Source organism: Gossypium arboreum, chromosome 8 (assembly GCF_025698485.1).
Source record: "Gossypium arboreum isolate Shixiya-1 chromosome 8, ASM2569848v2, whole genome shotgun sequence".
Classification (NCBI taxonomy): Eukaryota; Viridiplantae; Streptophyta; class Magnoliopsida; order Malvales; family Malvaceae; genus Gossypium; species Gossypium arboreum.
The window spans coordinates 35902271-35914882 of record NC_069077.1 but is presented as its reverse complement, the minus strand read 5'-3'; the positions used below and the strand labels follow the sequence as shown (position 1 = coordinate 35914882).

At 33.0% G+C, this 12612-nt stretch overlaps 1 pseudogene; it reads right to left on the bottom strand.

Moving 5' to 3' along the window:
* Nucleotides 1-10937: 10937 nt before the first annotated feature.
* LOC108466025 (protein NETWORKED 3A-like) lies at nucleotides 10938-12345 on the bottom strand (annotated as a pseudogene).
* Nucleotides 12346-12612: the final 267 nt, after the last annotated feature.

The window sequence follows — 12612 nt, the reverse complement described above, 5'->3', positions numbered from 1 at the left end:
ATTCCCTTTTATAGTAAAAAAATAAAAATAAAAAGAAGCTTGAATTTTTTAAAAATATCTAATGTAATATTTGAACTATTAATATTGTTTTATTATGGTACTTAATATTAACATCGTTGGTAAATTACTAAACTAGTTAACGAAAATTCTACATGTAAATTCTCTTTTTTCAAATTACCAAGGCTAGACTCATTGATGGTGTTAACACCAAACACTATAATAAAACACATATTAATAGTTTAAATATCGCATTGGATATTTTATAAAAATATAGATACCACAATAAAACACATATTGATAGTTCAATTACTATATTAAACATTTTCAAAATACAAATATCACATTAGACATTTTATGAAAGTACACATATGATATTATCTCTGTAACGCCCCTTACCCGAGACCGTTGCCGGAGTCGAGCACAAGGCACTACTAAACTTATTTGAGCACTTAACCAAATTTAGATAATTTATATAATACTTTTCAGACAAGCTGTCCAACTGTGTCATAGTTGCTAAATAATTCATATCTCGAGTTATAAAACTCGAAATCTAAATCCGTAAATTTTCTCTGAATTTATACTCATATATCTACTTACCAATTTTTTCTAGAATTTTGGTCAAGCCAATTAGTACAGTTTATTATTTAAAATCTCCCTGTTTCAGGGTTTGACTACTCTGACCTTTGTGTATTACGAATCAGATATCTCTCTGTACAGAGCTTCAATGACTATGCTGTTTGTCTCTAATAAAACTAGACTTAATAAGGAATCTGTCCATATAAAGTATGACTTCTAATTATCTTTGTAAAATTTATGGTGAATTTCCAAAGTCAGAACAGGGAATCCAGAAATCGCTCTGGCCCTGTTTCACAAAAATTTAAACATCTCATAAAATATAGCTCATATACCTGTTTTGCTTCTTCCATATGAAAATAAACTCATCAAGATTCGATTCCATAATTTATTCATTATTTAATTCCATTTCTACTATTTTTAGTGATTTTTCAAAGTCAAACTACTGCTAATTACCGAAAACTGTTTTAGTACAAATATTATTAACTAGTTTATAACATCTTTACTTCAATTCATTCAAACTCTATACATGCCATATAAATCTTTAAACATAAAACAAAACTACCGAATTGATCTGAATAGTGTGCCCTGTTGTGTTGATCCGATCCACCCACTTCACTTCAAGTCAATCTACATAAAAATATTAAACACACACAAGTAAGCTTATTGAAGCTTAGTAAGCTCATAGGCATATAAACACAAATCATATCAAATATCGTACACAATCATATATCTATTAGTTTAACTATTTCATCCTCCAAATCACAATTTCATTAATAACTCATTGGAATAATTTCCATATGGCAACTCACAATTTAACTCCCTTAGGCCCATTTCTCATTTACTTCATTGTCAAATTAGGGAACAATAAGGAATTGAGTGCTTCATTATCACATTGCCATAGTAAACTATGGACTTTCACATTGATACGCATCACACACGAAGCCATAGCCTTGCCATGGTCTTACGGTTCACATATCATACCGAAGCCATATCCCGGACATGGTCTTATACGGAATCACATTATCACATTATCTGATGCCATAGCCCACTATGGTCTTATCTGAGTCACATTATCACATTGCACCGATGCCATAACCCAGCTATGGTCTTAAACGGGTGCACTTATCACATATTTTTCGTCAATTCATCAGGGTCACAGAATAGAAGCACTCAAATCCATTGTTCCTACTAATTTGTACTTTTAGTTACACATTATTTATTAGTTAATGCAAATTGATAGTATTCATCAACAATAAAATACTTTAACAATCATAAGATTTTCATAACAAAACATTGAACTTTGCCATATGAACTTACGGACTAATTTGTAAAAGTCGAGAAATTCGGGGACTATTCTTGAATTTTCTCCTTTCCACGATTCGATTCGTTTTCTTGATCTATAATTATAAAATCATTCCTTCATTAGCATCCATTTCAATTCTATTTCACTTCACAATTTATGCTGTTCAAATTTCGAAATTGCACTTTTACCCCAAAATTTACAATTTTCACAATTTAGTCCTTCTCAATTCACCCATCAATTGAACTAATTTTTCTCAATTAACACTTTATTTTATCATTATAAACTATTTCAAAACCTTTTATATTCTTAATTTCAACAGAAACCTTCAATTCACAACTTTTTCACAATTAGGTCCTAAATATCATTTCCTATCAAAATCACTTAATAAAACCACCTTAATATAAAATTAGAACTTAAATTTCATAATAATTCATCATAAAATTCCCTTATCCATCCAGGGTAACTTCCAATTTCACCCATAAAATCAAAAACTAATGAATTCTACAAGTGGACCTAATTGTAAAAGTCATAAAAACATAAAATTATCAAGAAAAGTAAGAATTAAACTCACATGATGTAAAATATGAAAACCAGCTTTCTCCAGACCTTCTATGGCGTTTTAGCTGAGAAAATATGAAGAAATGTCTAGATTTTTCAATTACATCATTATTTAACTATTAACTTTTATGCTATTTCCAATTTTGCCCTTGTTCACATTGTTTTCTTGCTTATTTCATACCCAAACCGTCCAGCCATTAACCTTTGGGTCTAATTGCTCTTTAAATCCATCTTTTAAATACTTAAGCTATTTACTCACAATTTAACAAATTTTGCGCTATTTTCAATTTAGTCCTTTTTAATTAATTAGCCATCCAAACGTTAAAATTTTCTAACGGAACTTTAATACTAACTCAATGACACTCCATAAATATTTATAAAAATATTTATAGCTCGATTTTAACTTTTAGGTCTCGATACCTCATTTTTGACCCGTTTGACCTAATAAATTCTTTTAATTCACTAATTTCACCATTTCACAAATTCTTCTAAATTCTTACTTGACTCATAAATATTAAATTACTATCTTTTTCAATCTTATTTGTCGAATTTAGTGATCTCAAATCACCATTTTCGACACCATTGAAAATTAGTAGTTACAACTCTCCCCTTTAAAAATTTAGTCCTCGAAATTTGTTACTAAAACAAATTTGGATATTGTGATCTCATTGACTCCTCTGTTTCCCAGGTTGCCTCCTCCAATCCATGTCGATGCCATAACACTTTTACTAACTGTTTTCGTTTATTAGTAGTTCTTTAACTTCCCGAGCTAATACTTTCTTTGGTTCCTCCGAATAAGTCATATCGATTGTAGCTCTATCTCGATTATGAGGAATCACATTTGAAGGGTCTGATCTATATCGTCTCAACATAGATACATGAAATACATTATGGATCTTCTCAAGTTCGGAGGCAAGGCCAATCTATAAGCTACTGGACCGATCCTCTCAATGATTTCAGATGGTCCGATAAATCGTGGACTAAGCTTTCCTTTTCTACCAAACCGTAAAACTTTCTTCCACGGAGAAACTTTCAAGAACACACGATCACCCACATTGAACTCTATATCTCTTCTTTTCAAATCAGCATACGACTTTTGACGATCGGAAGCGGCTTTCAAACTTTCGAATAATCTGAACTTTCTCTTTAGTTTCGAATTAAATCCACTCAGACTAATTTCGATTCACTTAATTCGACCAATACAACGGGTTCTGCACTTCCTTCCATACTGAGCTTCAAAGCGGTGCCATTTTGATACTAGCTTGATAAGCTGTTATTATAAGCAAATTCACTAAAGGTAAGTACCTTTCCGGTACCGCCATCGAACTCGAGTATACAACACCTTAACATATCTTCCAAAATCTGAATCACTCGCTCGATTGTCCATCATGCGAGGGTGAAAAGTCATACTAAATTTTAACTTAGTACCTAAAGCTTCCTGTAGTTTATTCCAAAATCTCAAGTAAACCTCGGATCTCGATCGAAATAATTGATGTCGGCACCCATGTAATCTCACAATTTCGACACATATAATTCCGTTAACTTATCAAGTGAAAATCTGCATTACGTAGGAATAAAATGCGCCGATTTAGTTAATCATCTACTATCACCCAAATCGAATCTTTTTCTTGAGTCACTAGCAATCCAGATACAAAATCCATCGTCACATGTTCCTACTTCCATTCGGAATCATTACGGGTTGTAACAAACCAGAGGCACTTGATGTTCAAACTTTCACTGTTGATGATTAAACATTTTGCCACAAATTCACAAATTTCCGTTTCATACCAGCCACCAATACATTTTTTCAAATGACAATACATCTTCGTACTACCGGATGAATCGAGTACATACTACTATGAGCCTCGATAAGATATCTTTCTTCAATTCTAGATTATTCGGGACACAAATTCTATTACGATGGTATAACATACCACTATTATCAATAGAGTAATCTAAGTTCAAATTATCCCGAACCATTTGTCGTTTCAACACCAACTTCGGATCTTCATCTTGCAATTCCGAATTCGTTGAAAGAATCTGGTTTTGTCTTTAATTCAACTAATATAGAACCATTTTCATTAACGAGACAAATGAGCATTTAACGCAGAAGAGCAAATAATGATGATTTCGACTAAGTGCATACGCCACTACATTTGCCTTACCGGATGATAATCAATGATAAGATCGTAATCTTTCAACACTCTAACCATCGCCTCTGTCTCAAATTCAGCTCTTTTCGAGACATTAAATATTTCAAACTTTTATGGTCTGTATATACATAACATTTCTCTCCATATAGGTAGTATCTCCAAATTTTTAAAGCAAATACTATGGCAGCTAACTCAAGATCATGTGTAGGGTAGTTCCTCTCATGTGGTTTCAACTGTCGAGAAGCATATGCTACAACTTTTCCTGACTACATCAATACACAACCTAAACCATTCAGAGACGCATCACTATACACTACATATGGCACACCTAATTCAGGCTGAGTTAACACCGGAGCCTCTATCAACATTTTTTTTAATTGATCAAAACTTTGTTGGCACTCATCAGACCATACAAACTCAACATTCTTCTGTAATAATTTAGTTATCGGTGAAGCAATCAGTGAAAAATCTTTCACAAATCGACGATAGTAACCAGCTAATCCAAGGAAACTTCGCACTTCCGTAACATTCTTTGGAGTTTTCCAATTAATCACCGCTGACACCTTACTTGGATCTACCCGTATACCATCAACTGACACAATGTGACCCAAGAATCCCACTTCATGAAGCCAAAATTCACATTTACTAAATTTTGCATATAACTGTTTTTCCCTTAATATCTGTAGTACAATTCTCAAGTGCTGAGCATGCTCGGATTCTGTCTTTGAATAGATCAGTATATCGTCAATAAACACAACCACAAATCTATCTAGGTAAGACTGGAAAATTCGATTCATTAAATCCATAAAAGCAGCAGGAGCATTTGTCAAACCGAATGGCATAACTAAGAACTCATAATGACCATACCGAGTTCTAAAAGGCATTTTCGGTACATCATATTCCTTTACCTTTAATCGATAATACCGGATCTGAGATCTATTTTTGAAAACATCTGTAGCATCCTTAAGTGATCGAATAAATCATCAATACGAGGCAAAGGATATTTATTTTAATTGTTACCTTATTCAATTTTTCGTAATCTATGCACGACCTCAATGAACCATCCTTCTTTTCACAAATAAGACAGGTGCACCCACGGCGACATACTCGGTCGATAAACCCTTTGTCTAACAGCTCTTGCAATGCGTTTTAACTCTCTTAATTCTCTGGAGCCATTCTATACGGTGTCACCGATATGGGAGCTGTTCCGGAAGCACATCTATCACAAACTCAACTTCTCTATCGGTGGTAACCACGGTAATTCTTGAAATACATCCATGAATTCATTTACAATAGATAGTTGCTCTAACTTTGATTCGAACTTGAGTATCAAGAATATAGGCTAAATAAGCCTCATTTCCTTTACGCAACAATTTTCGCGGACATAAAGGAAATCATTCTAACCATGTCATCCAAATTTCCAGACTCAACCAAAATAATGTCTCTGTTTGACATTTCAAGCTAATTCGTTTTTCTCGACAATTCACTATTGCGTCATGTTTCATTAACCGGTCCATGCCCAAGATAACATCAAATTCCGAAAGGGTAGCGACATCAAATCGCGGGAAATCACGACCCTTAACTTTCGGTGGCGGTTATGACATATTAAATTAACTACCACACTTTGACCTAACGGATTTGTAACTTGTACATCATAATCGATGAGGCTCAACAAATAAGTTCTTTTCAGATGCTAACATAGTGCAAATATATGAATGAGTAGACCGTGGTTTATTAAAGCATACAGGAACATCATAAAGATAGAAAGTACCAGCAATTACATCGGAGTGTTGCTTCTTCTCTCGCTCGAATGGCATAAGTACGAGCAGAGCCCTAACTTCCGATCGGCTAGTAGTATCTTTCATACCGAACGAGTAGCCCCAGAGTAATCGCTTTCTCGACAGGCGTCTTCCTTTGAGGAAGAATTTTGGTTTCTCCTCTGTTCCCTTCTTCTACTTGTAATTGGGGACAATCACGAATAAAGTGATCAGTAGCCCACATTTATAACAAGCCCTAATTTACTTCTACATTCACGGGGTGACTTCTTCCACAATGTTGACACTTGGGCCTTTGGGTATTTTGTACACTACCCACACTAACAAAGCAGGTCTGTCGGATGCTTTGTAATCGATTGTCTTGGCCTACTTTTTCCCGATCTTTTACGTAATCAAGTGGCTCGATTGAATTCCTCTTTAGATTTCTTCACCGGTAAAGCCGAAAATGACTTAGATGCACTTCTTTTGAAAGATTCTTTACTTCTTCTATCTCGTTGCATCTTTTATTATATACTTCTTCAAGCTTCGAGCACGATCGATAGAACAACAAATTCTCGTATCTCAATGCCCCCTATCATCATTTTAATCTCATCATTAAGCCCTTCTTCAAATCTGATACACATTTCTTCTTCAGTGGGTACTATATCTCGAGCATATTTGCTCAGATAAACAAATTCTCTTTCATATTCAGCCACTGACTTGTTTCCCTGTCGCAAGTCGAGAAATTCTCTTTTCTTCTTATCCAAATATCTTCTACCGACATATTTCTTCTTAAATTCATTTGGAAAAAATTCCCAAGTGATCTTCTCGGTAAATTTGACAATGACTTCTATTGTTTCCCACCAGTTATAAGCTTCTTCTTTCAATAATGACACGGCACATATTAAGTAATCATCTGGTGAGCACGCCATTTGCTTAAAAACCCTCATTATACTTTGTAACCAATATTCAGCTTTAACGGGGTCATCGTCTGTTCTTCCCCGAAATTCTTCAGCCCCATGTTTTCTGAGCTTTTCAAATGGAGAACGTTTGCCAGATTCAGTTGTCGGAGGAGGTGGAGGAGCAACCGGGGGTACTACAGATGTTGAGATAGGGGGAGGAGGTTGCGGAGTCTGATTTCTTTCTCGCACATTCTCATTATACCACTGATTCATGAATCCATAAATCATATTTTTGAGTTCTTGTTCTCGCATCAATGAAATCGGAGCTTCACTACTTGTTCCTTGTTCAGAGATTTGTACTCTGCTATTAACTTCTTCTTGCTCAGTTTGTTCTGGTCTATCTGACATCTTTTCAAATCGAAGATAATCTATAATAAAAACAAGGATTAGATCGGATCATACACAGCACACTATCACAGATTTATATGGCATGTAATTCTAGACACTTTTCACATCATACATATTCCGAGAATCGCTAAACCAAGCTCGATACCAATAAATGTAACGCCCCTTACCCGAGACCGTTGCCGGAGTCGAGCACAAGGCACTACTAAACTTATTTGAGCACTTAACCAAATTTAGATAATTTATATAATACTTTTCAGACAAGCTGTCCAACTGTGTCATAGTTGCTAAATAATTCATATCTCGAGTTATAAAACTCGAAATCTAAATCCGTAAATTTTCTCTGAATTTATACTCATATATCTACTTACCAATTTTTTCTAGAATTTTGGTCAAGCCAATTAGTACAGTTTATTATTTAAAATCTCCCCTGTTTCAGGGTTTGACTACTCTGACCTTTGTGTATTACGAATCAGATATCTCTCTGTACAGAGCTTCAATGACTATTTCGTTTGTCTCTAATAAAACTAGATTCAATAAGGAATCTGTACATATAAAGTATGACTTCTAATTATCTTTGTAAAATTTATGGTGAATTTCAAAAGTCAGAACAGGGGATCCAGAAATCGCTCTGGCCCTGTTTCACAAAAATTTAAACATCTCATAAAATATAGCTCATATACCTGTTTTGCTTCTTCCATATGAAAATAAACTCATCAAGATTCGATTCCATAATTTATTCATTATTTAATTCCATTTATAATATTTTTAGTGATTTTTCAAAGTCAAACTACTGCTACTTACCGAAAACTGTTTTAGTACAAATATTGTTAACTAATTTATAACATCTTTACTTCAATTCATTCAAACTCTATACATGCCATATAAATCTTTAAACATAAAACAAAAACTACCGAATTGATCTGAATAGTGTGCCTGTTGTGTTGATTCGATCTACCCACTTCACTTCAAGTCAATCTACATAAAAATATTAAACACACACAAGTAAGCTTATTGAAGCTTAGTAAGCTCATAGGCATATAAACACAAATCATATCAAATATCGTACACAATCATATATCTATTAGTTTAACTATTTCATCCTCCAAATCACAATTTCATTAATAACTCATTGGAATAATTTCCATATGGCAACTCACAATTTAACTCCCTTAGGCCCATTTCTCATTTACTTCATTGTCAAATTAGGGAACAATAAGGAATTGAGTGCTTCATTATCACATTGCCATAGTAAACTATGGACTTTCACATTGATACGCATCACACACGAAGCCATAGCCTTGCCATGGTCTTACAGTTCACATATCATACCGAAGCCATATCCGGACATGGTCTTATACGGAATCACATTATCACATTATACCGATGCCATAGCCCACTATGGTCTTATCTGAGTCACATTATCACATTGCACCGATGCCATAACCCAGCTATGGTCTTAAACGGGTGCACTTATCACATATTTTTCGTCAATTCATCGAGGTCACGCAGAATAGAAGCACTCAAATCCATTGTTCCTACTAATTTGTACTTTTAGTTACACATTATTTATTAGTTAATGCAAATTGATAGTATTCATCAACAATAAAATACTTTAACAATCATAAGATTTTCATAACAAAACATTGAACTTTGCCATATGAACTTACGGACTAATTTGTAAAAGTCGTAGAAATTAGGGACTATTCTTGAATTTTCTCCTTTCCACGATTCATTCGTTTTCTTGATCTATAATTATAAAATCATTCCTTCATTAGCATCCATTTCAATTCTATTTCACTTCACAATTTATGCTGTTCAAATTTCGAAATTGCACTTTTACCCCAAAATTTACAATTTTCACAATTTAGTCCTTCTCAATTCACCCATCAATTGAACTAATTTTTCTCAATTAACACTTTATTTTATCATTATAAACTATTTCAAAACCTTTTATATTCTTAATTTCAACAGAAACCTTCAATTCACAACTTTTTCACAATTAGGTCCTAAATATCATTTCCTATCAAAATCACTTAATAAAACCACCTTAATATAAAATTAGAACTTAAATTTCATAATAATTCATCATAAAATTCCCTTATCCATCCAAGGTAACTTCCAATTTCACCCATAAAATCAAAAACTAATGAATTCTACAAGTGGACCTAATTGTAAAAGTCATAAAAACATAAAAATTATCAAGAAAAGTAAGAATTAAACTCACATGATGTACAATATGAAAAACCAGCTTTCTCCAGACCTTCTATGGCGTTTTAGCTGAGAAAATATGAAGAAATGTCTAGATTTTTCAATTACATCATTATTTAACTATTAACTTTTATGCTATTTCCAATTTTGCCCTTGTTCACATTGTTTTCTTGCTTATTTCATACCCAAACCGTCCAGCCATTAACCTTTGGGTCTAATTGCTCTTTAAATCCATCTTTTAAATACTTAAGCTATTTACTCACAATTTAACAAATTTTGCGCTATTTTCAATTTAGTCCTTTTAATTAATTAGCCATCCAAACGTTAAAATTTTCTAACGGAACTTTAATACTAACTCAATGACACTCCATAAATATTTATAAAAATATTTATAGCTCGATTTTCAACTTTGAGGTCTCGATATCTCATTTTTGACCCGTTTGACCTAATAAATTCTTTTAATTCACTAATTTCACCATTTCACAAATTCTTCTAAATTCTTCTAAATTCTTACTTGACTCATAAATATTAAATTACTATCTTCTTCAATCTTATTTGTCGAATTTAGTGATCTCAAATCACCATTTCCGACACCACTGAAAATTAGGCCGTTACAATCTCTACAAGTCTTTTCATTTTATATTGAAAAAATTAATAATATATATTATAATTGCTATTAAGTTTTGGTTGTTATTATAACAATTAAAAGTAAGAGTTTAAAGTGGAGTTGTTCACAATTTGAGCAGAACATTAATGTCATATTAACATATTTTATATTTGTATATTTGTTTAACTCTAATTTGACTTGAAACATGAATCTAAAATTTTATTTAAGTTCACCATATTTGAAAATGGTTAATTCAAGCTCATTTTAAGCCTATCATATATATTTTTAAATTTTTATTCATTAAAATTTTTAATCTAAGCCATAATCCAAAGATATTAAGATAAATATAATTAGTGGTATTACAAATTTCACCCTATTAAAATGATATATACTGAATGTATAATATATAAATGAAGAAATGTGACCTAAACTAAAAACTATACAACAACAGTAACTGTAACATGAGACTCACTTCAGGGAACCACTAAACAACATCCCAAAAATTCCTTCCTTTAATTTGCTGAATTCCCATTTCATTGGGGATTCCTTAAGTTTTTTAAGCTCCATATTCTCATCCTTGAGCACTTTAATGGCCAAACTCAATTCCCTAATCACTTGTCTCTTTTCTTCATCTTTCCCCAATAATTGAGCCTTCACTTTCTTGTTATCTTCTTTCAATCTCTCCACTTCTTCCCTTAACTTCATCGCTACTTCTTCATTTATTATATTCATATTGTATTTATGTTGGCTTTCAGCGTCATCAATTTCGGATTCGGCATAGTCTTCAGAATCCATAGTATCGGAGCAACTATCATAGGCTTTATCTGATATGTGCTTCATGGAACGAAATGATGCTCCTAATGTTGTTACGACATGAGATCCGTGGCTGAACTTGGCTCAACCGTACCGCTCGACAAGCGAACGGTGAGTTCGGTAGAGATCTTCCACCAAGCTAATCAGCTCGGGCCGTTTCTTGCAGTACATTTCGGCACGTTGGGCAAAGGAATCTGCATCTTCGTCGATCAATTTTAGCATTGCCTTTGTCTTCTTATCCAACTCTGCCATTCACATATAAACCAATTAAAGTGGTCCATGTTGTAATTTTCTTTTTTGTTTTAGACTTTAAATTTGATAATTGGGCTCACTTCACTATTTGGATTTTTTTTGTTTGTCTACTTAGTACTAGAATGAGTCCATTTTAGTCCCTTAATTTGGAATACATAAAAAATTAATAACATGACAATTTAAAATTATATCACATTATCAAATCAAAAATATTAACTAAATCCAAATTTAATAATCAAAATTCTAATATCAAAATAGACTACAAAAAGTTAAATGTAACCCAATTTTTTTTTAAATCGGACTGATGGTTGAACCAATCAGGTCGTTTATTGTCAATCTGTTTGGTTCAATTTGATTAAAAAATATTAAAAATTTTGATTTTGCTCAATTCAATCGGTCCGTACCAATCTCCAAGTCAACCCGATCAAAGCCTTTCTCTAAACTAATACCATGACCAGTTCACTAGTTCAATCCGATTCAAACATTAATGTAACATTAATGTATAATTCCAGTAGTTAATCCGCAAATAATTATTAAAGTTTAAATGCTTATTCAGATTATTTAAAAAAAAAACCTTTTAAATAACTTTTTTATTATTTTTGTTGGAAATGAAATCGTTGAAATAATTACTAAGTTAAATAACAAATTCTAGAGTGACTATATACCTATAAATTAACCTAATGAAAAAACTAATAAAAGTGATAAGGGTTTTACCGGAAAGAGTGGAATGAAGCCATGGAGAGCGGCTTAAGCCGTCATGATGACTATGAAACCACCACCGCCGCCACTGTGAAGCTTCCACCTTGCACATCCCGAAATGATTAAACGATTAGTAATAAAATTTTCAACAATCAAACTGGCCAAATACAAAAATGATTTAATATGGAAAGAAATCTCTGTTTGGAATTTTAGAAATAATAGCAAGGAAAGGAGGGGTTTTAAGGTTGTAGGAAAATGGGCGGGAGTGTTTCTCTTTTGTCTCTTTCTTGGTTGCTTTCGTTTCACTGAGTCAGGAACTCGGGACTCAACGGGCCAGCCCAATTGTTGCACTTATGAAGAAAAAATCTATTTCCATAAT